Below are 13,829 nucleotides of genomic sequence, written 5' to 3'. Positions count from 1 at the left end.
GTATAATAAAATCTCTCCGGTTCCTGCCCGTGGACGTAAGTTGACACACCGTCACCAAACCAAGTATAACTTCTGCATTCTTTATTTGCTTTCTTTCTCGTTTTCTCACAACAAGTGGTATCACAACCATATCTAATTGATTGAAGATATTCTCGTATAAGTTTGATCTGGAGAAGTTTAATGGGTCGAATGACTTCACGATCTGGAAGGTCAAGATGGGGGCACTTCTGGTTCAACAAGGATGTGCGGCTGCGTTGGATGGAGAAGACAAGTTTCCTAAAGACACGAAGGAGGAGATAAATAAGGGGATTCTGGCAAGGGCTCATTCCGCGATCTTGCTGTCAGTTATTGATGAGGTGTTACAGGAGGTTGTAGATCAGACGACGACTTTTGGGCTGTGGAATAAACTCTGTGAGAAGTACCAAAACAACTCTCTCATGAACAGGTTATATCAGAAACAACGTCTTTACACCATCCGGATGTCCAAAAGTACTCAGGTAAAGGATCATCTTGATACCTTTAATCGTATTATTCTTAATCTTCAAGGGGTTGAGGTTAAAATAGATGACGAAGATCAAACTCTAATTTTACTGTGTTCACTACTTGGTTCATATGAGAATTTTGTAGATACTATACTAATGGTAGAACTACAATTTCTATTAATGATGTGAAAGATGTTGTTATGTCCAAAGAATTGAAAAGAAAGGTTTCTCTAGAAGAGGGTTCTGGTTCAGGTATGTTTGTAGGTAAAAGAAGACCACGTGAGAGTGGTAACGGGAATGGGAGGTCGCGTTCAAAATCAAAATCCTCTAGCAAAGTTAAGTGTTATCGTTGCAAGGAGAAGGGACACATTAAAAAGGATTGTCCACAGAATAATGGAAATACAAAAGTTGATTCTAGTAACAGTGGCAGCAGTGCTGCTGTGGTACAAGACAATTCTGATGATGGGGACCTTGGTGAAATTCTGACTGCGTGTAGTGTTAGTATTGCTGATTTCTAGATTATGGATACCGGTGCTTCTCACCATATGACGTTCTCTCATGATCTACTCACTTCTTTTAAGGAGTAGAATAGAACAGTGAAGTTAGGTGATGATGGGTTCTAGCCATAAAGAGGAGCAGGATAGTGCATATAAAATTGCATGACGGTACTGTCAGGAAATTTGACTGTTGGTATGTTTCTAAACTCAGAAAGAATTTGATTTCTCTTGGCACTTTAGCCAAAAATAGTTTAAAAATATTATGGTGAAGGTGAGTGAGTGAAAGTTCTGAAAGGTGCTTTGGTGATGATGAAGGGAAAACTGCAACATGAAATTTATTTTCTACAGGGCAATTCAGTATTGGGAACGGCGGCGGTATCCCAGTCCTTGGATAAACATAATGATAGGACAAATTTATGGCACCGTCGATTGGGTCACATGAGTGAGCAAGGGTTGTCTGTGTTGAGCAAGTAGGGTTTATTTGGTGGGGATATGACATGTAAAGTTCAATTATGTGAGGCTTGTGTAAAAGGGAAGCAACATAGGGTGAGGTTTAGTACTGGTCATCACACTTCAAAAGAAATTCTGGAGTATGTTCATTCAGATTTATGGGGTCCCTCCCCGGTGAAATCGCAGGGCAGTTATTCTTACTTTTGTCACTTTCATAGATGATTATTCAAGAAAAGTCTGGTTGTACTTTTTAAAGACTAAAGATGAGGTGTTTAGGAAGTTCAAAGAGCAGAAGATCATGGTTGAAAAAACGGACGAGTAAATAGGTCAAGACTCTAAGAACTGATAATGGGTTGGAGTTCTGCAACACTCTATTTGATGGCTTTTGTAAGAAAGAAGGTATTAGTGAGGCACCACACTGTACGACACACACCACAGCTAAATGGAGTTGCAGAGCGAATGAACCAAACCCTCATGGCACGTGCTAGGTGTATGCGCATATTTTCTGGCTTATCTAAGCAATTCTAGGCTGAAGCAGTTAACACTGCTAGCTATCTGGCTAATGGATCTCCATCAACTGCAATTAACTTAAAGACTCCTCAAGAGGTATGGTCCGGTAAACACTTTGATTACTCTAATCTAAGAATATTTGGATGTCCTGCATACGCTCATGTGAATGATGGTAAGCTGGAGCCGAGGGCGGTAAAATGCATATTTATAGGGTATGTAACATGAGTCAAAGGTTATCGACTGTGGTGTACAATAGGTAAAAATCTTGGTAAATTTCTTATTAGCATAGATGTAACCTTTTTGATGAATCTACTATGCTTGATTAGAGTAGAGGTTGTGAAAGTATTGCAGGTATAAAAGATTGTGGTGCTGACCAGAGGGTGGAGTTTGAGACTCCTGACAGAGTTGTGTAAGAGGAAGAACAACAGGATAATACTATTGATCAATCTGATCAACCAGATCAGTCAAAACCTCAAGGGAAACTGGTTGAGGAATAAGCTGATGACGCTGGTTCTGGGGTTGAAGATTCCATAGCAGTAAGAAAGGGAAAGAGAAATATTCAGAAATCAGCTAGGTTTGCAGAATGTGTCAATATATGTGACATGAATTCTGTGGCTTATGCATTGGCGGTTGGTGATGATGTTGGCTCTGATAAGCCAAAGACATATAAAGAAGTTGTGGTGAGTAAAGATGTAGAAACTTGGATTATTTAAGAGATGCAGTCTCTTAAAAAGAACAAGACTTCGGATCTTGTTGCACTACCAAAAGGGGTGAAGCCAGTGGGATGCAAATGGGTCTTTAAAAGAAAGAAGGGAATTCCTAGTGTTGAACTTGCTAGGTTCAATGCGAGACTGGTGGCAAAAGGATTCTCACAGAAGGAAGGAATTGATTACCATGAAATCTTTTCTCCTGTGGTGAAACACAAAACCATCTGGGTTCTTTTGGCAATGGTGGGTGCTTTTGATCTGTAGCTGGAGCAGTATGATGTAAAAACAACATTCCTTCATGGTAATCTAGAAGAACGGATTTACATGTCTCAACCGGAGGGGTTCGACAGTTCTAAGGTGACCAGGTATGCTTGTTAAAGAAATCTCTATATAGCTTAAAGTAGTCTCCGAGGCAGTGGTATAAGAGATTTGATTCTTTCATGGTGTCTAATGGTTATACTTGTAATCAATTTGATAATTGTGTTTATTCGAAGAAAGTTTCTAGTGATTCATTTGTGTATCTGCTGTTGTATGTGGATGATATGTTAATTGCAGCTAAAAATATGGTTGTAATTAATGACTTAAAGGCTCTACTATAGGGTGAGTTTGAGATAAAGGATTTGGGTGCGGCAAAGAAAATATTGGGTATGAAGATCTTGCGTGATAGAGAAGCAAGACGGCTATGGGTTTCTCAATAAAAGTATATTGAGAAAGTTTTGCAGTCATTCTCTGTTGATCAGTCCAAACCAGTAAGTACTCCTTTGACGGCACACTTTAAACTTGATCGAAGCACTATACCGGTTACAGATGAAGAGGTTAGCTACATGAAGACGGTTCCATATTCAAGTGCAGTTGGAAGTCTTATGTATGCGATGGTATGTACGAGACCGGATCTCGCTTATGCGGTTAGCGGGGTGAGCAGGTTTATGGCTAATTTGGGTAAAGCTCATTGAGGAGCTGTAAAGTGGATCTTGCGATATTTGAAAAGAGCGTCTAATATTTGTCTGGTATATGATGATGAAGGCCATGGTGATGGTCTAGTTGGCTATGCAGACTCTGATTATGGGGGTGACTTGGTGAAACGAAGATCACTGACTTGCGTTATCTGCACTCTGTTTGGATGTACAGTCAGTTGGAAGTCTACTTTACAACCTACGGTTGCACTGTAGACGACTGAGACGGAATATATGTTAATGACTGAAGGTATTAAAAAGGGTATCTGGTTACATGGTCTGGTGCAGAGTTTGAGTCTGAAGGTGGAGAAATCAGTGTTATTCTGTGATTAGTCAGAATGCTTCGAGTTTGGCTAAAAATCCAGTGTATCATGAGAGAACCGAATATATTGATGTAAAGTTGAATTTTATCCGTGATGTTTTGGAGGAAGACATGTTTTCTATTCAGAAAATAGCTACATAAAACAATCCAACTGATATGTTGACAAAGGCGCTACCAAAGGAGAAGTTCGAGCACTGCTTGAACTTGGTGAATATTCACAGGAGGTAAAGTCTTCTTGGGGCATCTGGCAGGAAGGAGACGACTGAGAGATACTGACGAACCTTTGGCCGTTGGAGAAACTCCAAGTCAAGGTAGAGGTTGTTGAAATGTGACTTGGATTTAGCGGTCTACCCGACCCGAAACCAAAGTGAAAAGACTGTTTCAAGTGGCAGAGTTCCTTTTTGGCTTATCCTTATTAATAACAAATAGGTTTAGGATTTAGAGTGTTTTAGGGTGCTTATAAATAGATAGCTATAGTTCCTAGTCGTATGACATGATTGTAACTCTCTGAATCGGTATAATAAAATCTCTCCGGTTTTTGCCCGTTGACGTAGGTTGACACACCGTCACCGAACCACGTAAAACCTCTATGTTCTTTATTTGCTTTCTTTCTCGTTTTCTCATAACACGCCCCCTCACACTTTAAAAGATATTGCATGAAACTCATCTGTGGTTTCGAAACTCAGCATAAATTCCCACTTTTCTTTAAAAAATTGCATGACACCCCTTTATACTTTCAAAAATATTGCATGAAACCCTCATGTCATGCAAAACATATAGATAAAAGATCATCTTCTCATCACACAAGGGAGGTTTTATGGTGGTGGGGTTTCATATAATGTTTTTAAGGTATAAGGGGTGTCATGCAATTTTTAAAGTACAGAAAAATTTTATACTGAATTTCGAAACCACAATGGAGTTATGAGCAATTTTACCTATATATATATACTCCAATCCAATATTTAGTTATAGAGTGCTGCATTCAGCCTGGCAATGCTCACCTCTCACAGATATTAGTTGTAGAGTAGCACATTAAGTGATCTACATTTTACAAGTATATTATATATATAATGAATGATTGTAACATGCACGCACATCTCTTGAAGGGGTGATAATGTGTGAGGTCAGTTGATCAGTTTTCACCCATAAATAAGGTTTTAGTCACTCAGTTTGTCTTATTGGATATTATGTAGATATCTTGCTCTTGGACAAAGATCATTCCCTAAAGAAAAAGTGCGCTTTCGTAACTAAAAGATCTATTTTCATTTAGATTGCCTCTATGCTACTCTTTTGTTATGAAATTTTGCTATAATGTGTCTCGCAACACAAATACCTGGTTACAATTAACATTGAGGTTTCATAATGGAAAGGGATTGCCATGGCCTCACGACACATGCTTTTGCTACAAAGCTGTTGGAAACACAGACGTAACAACATGGGGGCAAGGGGGCTCCAGCCCCCCTCCCCCTACCCCACCCTTTATTTTTTTATTAAAATTTATATAATTTTAAAGTTATATATACTTAAAAAAGATTAAAAAATTTTATATATAAATATTTTTTTGTACCAAAAAATTTTATTTTAAAAAATACTAAAATTTTAGTATATTAAAATTTTTGGTGTGATCTAATATCATATTAAACTTTTTTAGTATAGTAATAATATATAATTTGATATTTTCAATATATTTGTATATATAAATAATTTAATATATTCACTACAAGAAAAAATTATTTTTGTAACAAAATTTTTTTGTCTCTAAATCTACTTTTTCCGTTACTAATGACATTATAGACGGAATTAGGAATGGAATTACGTTAGCTACGTGAACTTTAGGGACGGAATTCCGTTACAAATATATTATATTTTTTGTAGTGATTGATACCAAAATTAATATTTTAAACTTTTGTATTTGGGTATGAAATTGTATATATCGATACTGTACCAAAATTTTGGTATGGTATCAAGATAAACATTTATCATACCAATTTTTCGGTATATTGAATTTAAAAAATAAAAAATAAAATTTAGCCACCTCTTTATAGTATTTGTTACAACGAAAACCCATAATAGAAAACGGCCCTCTGGTACTGAATGATCAACGTGTAATTTCCCTCATACTAATATTTGTTAGACATGATTCATCGTAGCAAATTGGAAAAATCATATCCTGAATGATCACACATGTAACATTTGTATGTTTCATTCCGTTTGTAAACTGCAATAAAGACACGCAAAAAGCATTATGATTGGAGGAAGAAAGGAGTTTTGACAGTGCCAAATGTTTCATCATATAAGTGAATGTTACATTATGACAAAAAGTGAATGTTATATTATGTTGCATCCGTTAGATTCATACATAGAAGATTATGATTTTTCTTGTTCTTGTTGGAATCTATCGAGCTTACTCTAGGTCCTTGAGTACATTCACATTCATTTAAAGTATGTAAGTACACAATTACCCACCTATGTCATAAGGTTGCATTCTTTATTTACATGTAAATGGAGCTTGAGTACATAATTCGGTAAACATTGGTACATTAAAATAAATAGGGGGTACATCAGACCTGCACTGGAGTTCTTGTATGTTCAACCGAGTTATTATTTTTAAAATGCTTTTGACTTGTTACTTGAGTCTGTGAGTGTCCGACAATTTGGATTACTATGTTATGAGTCAAAATATTTAAGAAGAGAAGTGTTTGTTCTATTATGTTGAAAACACTCGAAGTCTTAGTAGTATATTACAACTCGTCCTTTCAAGTAAGTACTAACATTTGCCTTGTGTTACTCGTGAGAGTGAATTTAAGTTACATCAATTTTTAATTAATTTTGTAGCATCACTCATGTAGCCTAATAATGAAAAATATTTTAGCTAATTCGTTTATGACTTTTTAACATTCATAAGTAAAGATTAAATATTTATTGAATATGTATGATGGTGTTCCCCCACAAATGCTGCTATGGTTGTTTACCTATACGTTACAATTCAAGGAGTCGCGGGAACATTATCATATGATGAATTCATCCATGATTACCGATAGCAAGTGAATATTTCGAACCGAAAATAGTCGGTTTTCCAAGCATAGGTTACTAGGGCATATGTACACTTTACTGAAGCATATGAAACTATTATTATAAGTACGTAAGATCTGTGTAAGTGTATATCCATATTTGATTCAGGTATGTAAATATGTGCTCCGAGTACAAACACCGACGTTCAAGGTATGAATGATGCTTGCTTAGGTATTATCTATGAAGTAGTGGGTATCGTTAAGTGTGGTCGATTTTAGTCCATCCCCTATTAGAGAAGGTAGTTAATAGACTCGGTGAGAACATTTCTTCCATTAGCCCTGCTGGAAAGGTTTATTCATGATACGTTTACATTCAACAACCCATGCCACACTTTTCAACGGCAGAGCATAAAGTATGTAACACTATTCGTAATTTTCTTATGTGTCATATGTATCATCCCTCCTGCATTTTAGATTCTGCATTAAATTGTTAAGGCGAATGAATATTAGTTCCACTTTAAAACAGTGTGTATCAGATGAATGATAGGTATGTGTAAAAACCATAATCAATCAAAACAACCTTGCATGACTACATTGATAGGATGTCTGAGCGTATATATTTTAAGTGGGGATATATGCATGAGTATGACTATTAAGTTGTATACATATTGTTACTGGAAGTATATTGTGAGCATTTAGCTAATACATTCTAATCACTACAAAAAAATATCAATTTTGTAACAAGATTTTTTCGTTGTTAAATCCACTTTTTCCGTTACTAATGATATTAGAGACGGAATTTGAGATGAAATTACGTTAGCTACGTGAACTTTAGGAACAGAATTTCGTTACAAATATACTATTTTTTTGTAGTGAATGTCTAAAAACTTCTTGGACAATGATAACCACAGACAGAACATTTAGTCTAATATATTCTAACGTCTAAAAGCTTCTCTGTTGAATTTTTATAAACGTGTACTCTTTGCATTTTAATACTCTCTAGGAATAAATAAGAATAATATTATGTTGAATTTATCCTCAATTACTACTAACAAGAGGGTATTTGATACAAAAAATAATCGATTTCTCAAGTAGGAGTTTTCCGGGCATATATACTCGTTACAAACGCATATGACACCTTATTATAGGTACGTAAGATCTGCGCCCAAGTGTGTCGGTATTTGATGTAAGTATGTAGTATGTGCTTCGGGTACAAACACCACATTCAAAGTATGCATAATGGTTACTTATGTATTATCTGTGTAGTAGCGAGTATCTTAAGTGTGGTCTATTTAAGTCAATCCCTGACAGTGGAGGCAATTAAGGAATTCCGTGAGAGCACTTAATCTATTAGCTTCGGTGGAAAGGTTTGTGTGCAGATGTAGCATTCGTTATACTCACTTTTTATTTTATATATTTTTTTATTTATAAATATTTTCTATAATTATAAAAAAGTACGATGATGTATTTTAAATATATATTTAAAAATATTATATGATAATTAAATTAAATATTATGATATTATATTTTAAATATTTAATATTAAATAAATACTATATATCACAAATATTTTTTTGAATTAATAAAATAATTTCAAAGAAATATTTTATATTTATGTTTTTCATACTCCAAATAAGAGTATGTCATTGTTGCGATTTTTATGCTCACTTATCAATATTGTCCTAATTTTTATGCATATATAATTTCTTAAAATAATATATATGTAATAAATTTAATATAAATATTACATAATTTATAAAGTTATTACTAATTTTAAATATAATTTAAATATTGAAAAATTAATGAGAATTTTTAATTGATTTAAATATTAAAATTATATATTTTCTACACGTTAGATTTATTAAATACTCTCTTCGTTTGAGCTAATTATGCACTTTCTCTTGGATATGAAGATTAAAAAAATAATAACATTTTATATAAAATTAAAGTAGATAAAAAGTAAAATAAAAGTATTATATAAAAAAAAATTATTAAAGAATTGATAAAAATACGATGTTATAAGTAGGGATGGCAAAAATATTTGAACCGAACCAAGAAACTTTTTAACCGAATTGAATCAAACCATTAAACTTTTTAACTGAATTGAATCGAACCATTAAACTTTTTAACCGAACTGAATCGAACTAAATTTTCGGTTAATTTAGCAAATTCAATTCGAATACAAATACTGCATACTTATATTTGTTCGATTCAATTTAATTTCAGCTTTTAACATTTCTTCTGTTCGATTAACCAAACAAAATATATTTATATTATTAATTTTAATATTCATATTAATAAATATATTATATTCTAAATTTGGTTCATAAAAAGTAATAGCAAATTAGTTGTTATTTGTTAAAGTGAGGATAATAAAATTATGAGAGAATAAATTCATCTATTATATATAAGTTTAACGGACAACCAAATAAAGAAATTTGATATAATTATAGTGGACGGAGGGACTAATATTTGTAAAAAATTATGCGAGTTGATTTTAATCGATAAATAAGATGATTTTTTAACTATTAATACAAAAAAATTAAATACAAACAATCACATTTATAAATGCTTATAATTATAATAATTATTATTATTTTATTTTATTTACTTTAAAATACACAAACATTAAATAAATAGAGGTATATCAGTAAAATAACTTGGTAGAGCAGAACATAGTATATGTAAAGTGAGATGCGGTACAAATATATAAAATAATGTATGGAGCATTTGAATATAATTTAAGGGTACATAAAATTTATACGGAACTTACTGAAGAATAAATATAAAATAAGGACCAATATTAAACCAAAATAAGTAAAGAGGGAGTGTAGACCAATTTATTTATAATAGAGACTAAAATAAAACTTATTATATCTGACAGAGAGTGCAGACCAAGTCTCCCTTTAAAAAATTTCTTGTCAATTTTAAGCTTTCTTTTGACACCTTAACCGTCTATAATGATGCGACAATCGATATGCAACAAATATAGTTGTATTCATTTACCTTTTCTAAATTGCGCCCTTATTAGCACTTCACATAGATTATATAGATGTGTTTACTTGGAGAATTTTCTCCAATTTCCACTATTTATCAAAAAAAATTTTCAAATATATCAAATCAAATATTTATTTTTTATTTTTTATATTATACTAAAAATTAATTTTACATTCATAATATCACATCAACACCTATTTATCACATCATAAAATTATCCAAATTTAAAATTTTTACTATTCAAATTTCAACTCAAAATCCAAACACCAAAAAAAATATTCCCTGTATATATACACACATATTTGTGGGACTATATGCATATGCATATGCATATGTTGAGGTAAAAGAAAATTTGGAATTGGATTAAAAACAATAATCAATAAGCATGAGAAGAACAATAATCTCAATTTATCCGATGTCCATATGTTGGCGTCATAGATTTAAACTCCTGCGCCTCAATGTCTTGCCTAATAGTTGTGGATTTCCACATTATAGAAAATAAAAATAAAATTTACGTGGATGGTTCTGTTGGGCCTTGTGCTTGCTTGCCATACAAATGCGTTATGTGGCTTTGTCCCACATTGAAATATTTTAAAAATTGAAGAAAAATATTGTCCTACATTGCTTGTGGTGACAAAGTTGCCATATGTCTTCTCCTATACATTGATAGCCTTGGGTTAGGTTTTATATACACCAAAATTAGACAAGTAGTCTTTCCATATATATTCGTGGGTTACTTGTTTTATTTTGAGGGTGTTTTGGGAGATTGAGAGTTGTGGCTTTTGAATATCTATTCGAGCCTATTATGTATTCCTCTATTGATAGTGAAAGTTTGCTCCATCTTTGCCCGTGGATGTAGGTTATCTTAACCGAACCACGTATATCTTTGTGTCCTTTAAATTTCTCATTCTTATTTTTGTCATTGTTAAGGTTCTGCAAATATTTTTTTGGGGTCATAATCCTAACAAATTGGTATCAGAGCCCTTTTTATATTTGTGGGAATCTTTTGTTACCACACAACGACAATCACAAGGGCGGTAGTTGAGAAGTTTGACAGAAATGTCAACTTTGGGATATGGCAGCTCAAGATGGAGGCCATTTTTTGATCGAAAAAATAGAGGATATATATATATATAATAAATAATAGGTATAGAAGTATTTACATATACGTCGGGCATACCCGGGAGATCAAAAGATGTGCAAAGAGGCGACAGGCCACCTCTATCATATAGGTAATGTAGAAAATAAAAGTAAGGCCCATATGCAATTTGGGCATTGAGTCAAAAATGGGAAGAGTCCACTGACGTGTTCCTAGGTTAGTCCTAATTAAAGTTTATAAATAAAATAGTATATCCAATAAATTAATTCAAATAAGGTGTGCGCCTATTTCTCTTGTAGGAATTGTGGCTGCGCCATGAAAGTTGTTGTCCTGCGTGCCCACTTACGTGCTCCCAAGTTAGTCAAAGATGGAGGCCATTTTGGTTTAAGGTGAAGTTGATTTGGCTATCCAGGGTATTGAAAAAATGCCCAAGGATATGGAGAAGTCCAAATTTTTAGAGTTGGATAAGAAGGCTCGTTCGAGTATTCTCTTAAATCTCTCTGATGAGGTTTTGCGGGAGGTTATAACGGAAACTTCGGCTAAGGCAATGTGGGATAAGCTTAAGGCCTTATATGTGAAGAAGTCTATTGAGAATCGTCTGTACCTAAAGCAAAGCCCTTATATGCTTCGAATGGCGGAAGGTACATCATTGCTCTCCCATCTTGATAATTTTGATTCGATTATTATGGATTTGGAAAATATTGATTCTAAGATAGATGATGAGGATAAGGAGTCGCTACTTTTGTGCTCATTACCCCAATCTTTTAAGAATTTTGGTGATACTATGATTTATGGGAAATAATTTATTTCTTATCAAGAAATCAAGTCTGCTTTGAAATCTAAAGAGCAGATAGATAAAGATATCACTGGAGAAAATATTGGAGTTAATGCTGAGAGCCTAGTTGTTAGAGGGAAATGGGATAAGAGAAACTATGACAATAGTAAATCTAGATCGAAGTCTAGACATCGAAATATAAAGTGTAACTATTGTCATAAGATGGGGCACATTAAAGTTGATTGCTTTAAATTGAAAAATAAGCAAAAGGGAAAATCGATTAAAAAGAAAGATAGCACCGCTGAAGGTAGTGTTGCTGCTGATGATAGTGATGGTAGTGTTTTTCTTGTCATTCATGCTAGGATGCGATCTACGGATAAGTGGATTTTGGATACATGATGCTCTTATCACATGTGTCCCAATAGGGATTTGTTTGCTACTTATGATTCAGGCAACGAAGGAACTGTCTTAATGGGCAACAACGCCGTTTTCAATGTTGCAGGGAAGGGCTCTGTTCGTATCAAGATGCATAATGGCATTGTGAGGACACTTACTAATGTTAGGCATGTCCCTGATTTGAAGAAGAATCTAATCTCTTTGGGAACACTTGAGGCACTTGGTTGCAGGTACACGAGTCAAAATGGTGTTATGCAGATTTTAAGGTGCTCTCGTTATTATGAAAGGTATCCAATCTGGCAGCTTGTATACTTTGCAAGGAATGGCTGTTTTATCATTCTCTTTGGCTGAATCTGACATCACCAAGTTATGGCATATGCGTTTGGGGCATATTAATGAAAAAGGCTTCGGAATCTTAAGTAGAAGAGGACTTCTTTGTGGACAAAGTACTGGATCGTTGAAGTTCTGTGAGCATTGCGTATTCGGAAAGCAGAAAAGGGTGAGTTTAAAGTCACCAGCAACTCGCAAGACAAAAAGTACACTTGACTATATCCACTCTGATCTTTGGGGTCTATCTCGTGTTTCATCTAAAGGTGGTGCCAAGTGCTAACTTTTATTGATGACTACTCAAGAAAGGTTTGGATATATTTTTTAAGAATAAGAATGATGTTTTTCTAAATTTCAAACATTGGAAAGTTTTGATTGAAAAGCAAACAGGAAAACAAATCAAGCGATTGAGATCCGATAATGGCTTGGAATTTTGCGAAGGGGAGTTCATTGAGTTTTGCAAGAAAAAAGGAATTGTTCGGCATCGTATAGTCAGGATGATACCTCAAAAGAATAGCGTGTCTGAACGTATGAACATAATGCTCTTAGAAAGGGCAAGATGCATGATCTTCAATGCAGGATTGACTAAGGATTTTTGGCCTGAAGCAATCAACATGGTTGCCTACATTGTCAATCAATCTTCAAATTCTGCTCTCAACTTCAAAACTCCTGAAGAAGCTTGGTTAGGTACTCTTGCTGATTATTCTAATCTAAAGATTTTTAGGTGTTCAGCATATCTGCATGTAAATAAAGAAAAATTGGAGTCTAGGGCTAAGAAATGCATTTTTCTTGGTTATGCTTCTGGAATGAAATGATATAGATTATGGTGTCCTAATCCAAAATCTCCAAAGTTTGCAATCAATAGAGATGTTACCTTTGATGAAATGTCTACGGGTTCTCTGCCTCTGTGGGGATGGAGCGACAGTGATTTTAGCCCTTATAAAAAGAAAACGGATTCTTAAACCTTTGTCTAATAAGAAGTCTTTGAGTTCAAGTGAGAATACACAGAAGCAGGTGGAGTTCAAATTGGTGGTTCTAGCACTTCTCAGCCAGACTCTTATGTTCAGTAGACATCATGTGATATTGAAAGTTAAGAAGAAGAACCATATTCCATAGCCACTGGAAGACAGCGCAGAGACACTCGACCTCCACAACGGTATACAGACTTTGTCGCATATGCATTGTCTGTTGCAGAAGAAATAGGTGGAGACAGTGAGCCATCCATATATTCAGACGCAATTTAGGGTGATGATTGTGCTAAGTGGATAGCAGCGATGGATGCAGAAATTGAGTCTCTCCATAA

This window comes from Andrographis paniculata, unplaced genomic scaffold, assembly GCF_009805555.1.
Source record: "Andrographis paniculata isolate CXL003 unplaced genomic scaffold, ASM980555v1 Contig69END, whole genome shotgun sequence".
NCBI classification, from domain to species: domain Eukaryota; kingdom Viridiplantae; phylum Streptophyta; class Magnoliopsida; order Lamiales; family Acanthaceae; genus Andrographis; species Andrographis paniculata.
The sequence above is the reverse complement of the archived record's forward strand: the minus strand, read 5'-3'. Positions refer to the sequence as shown.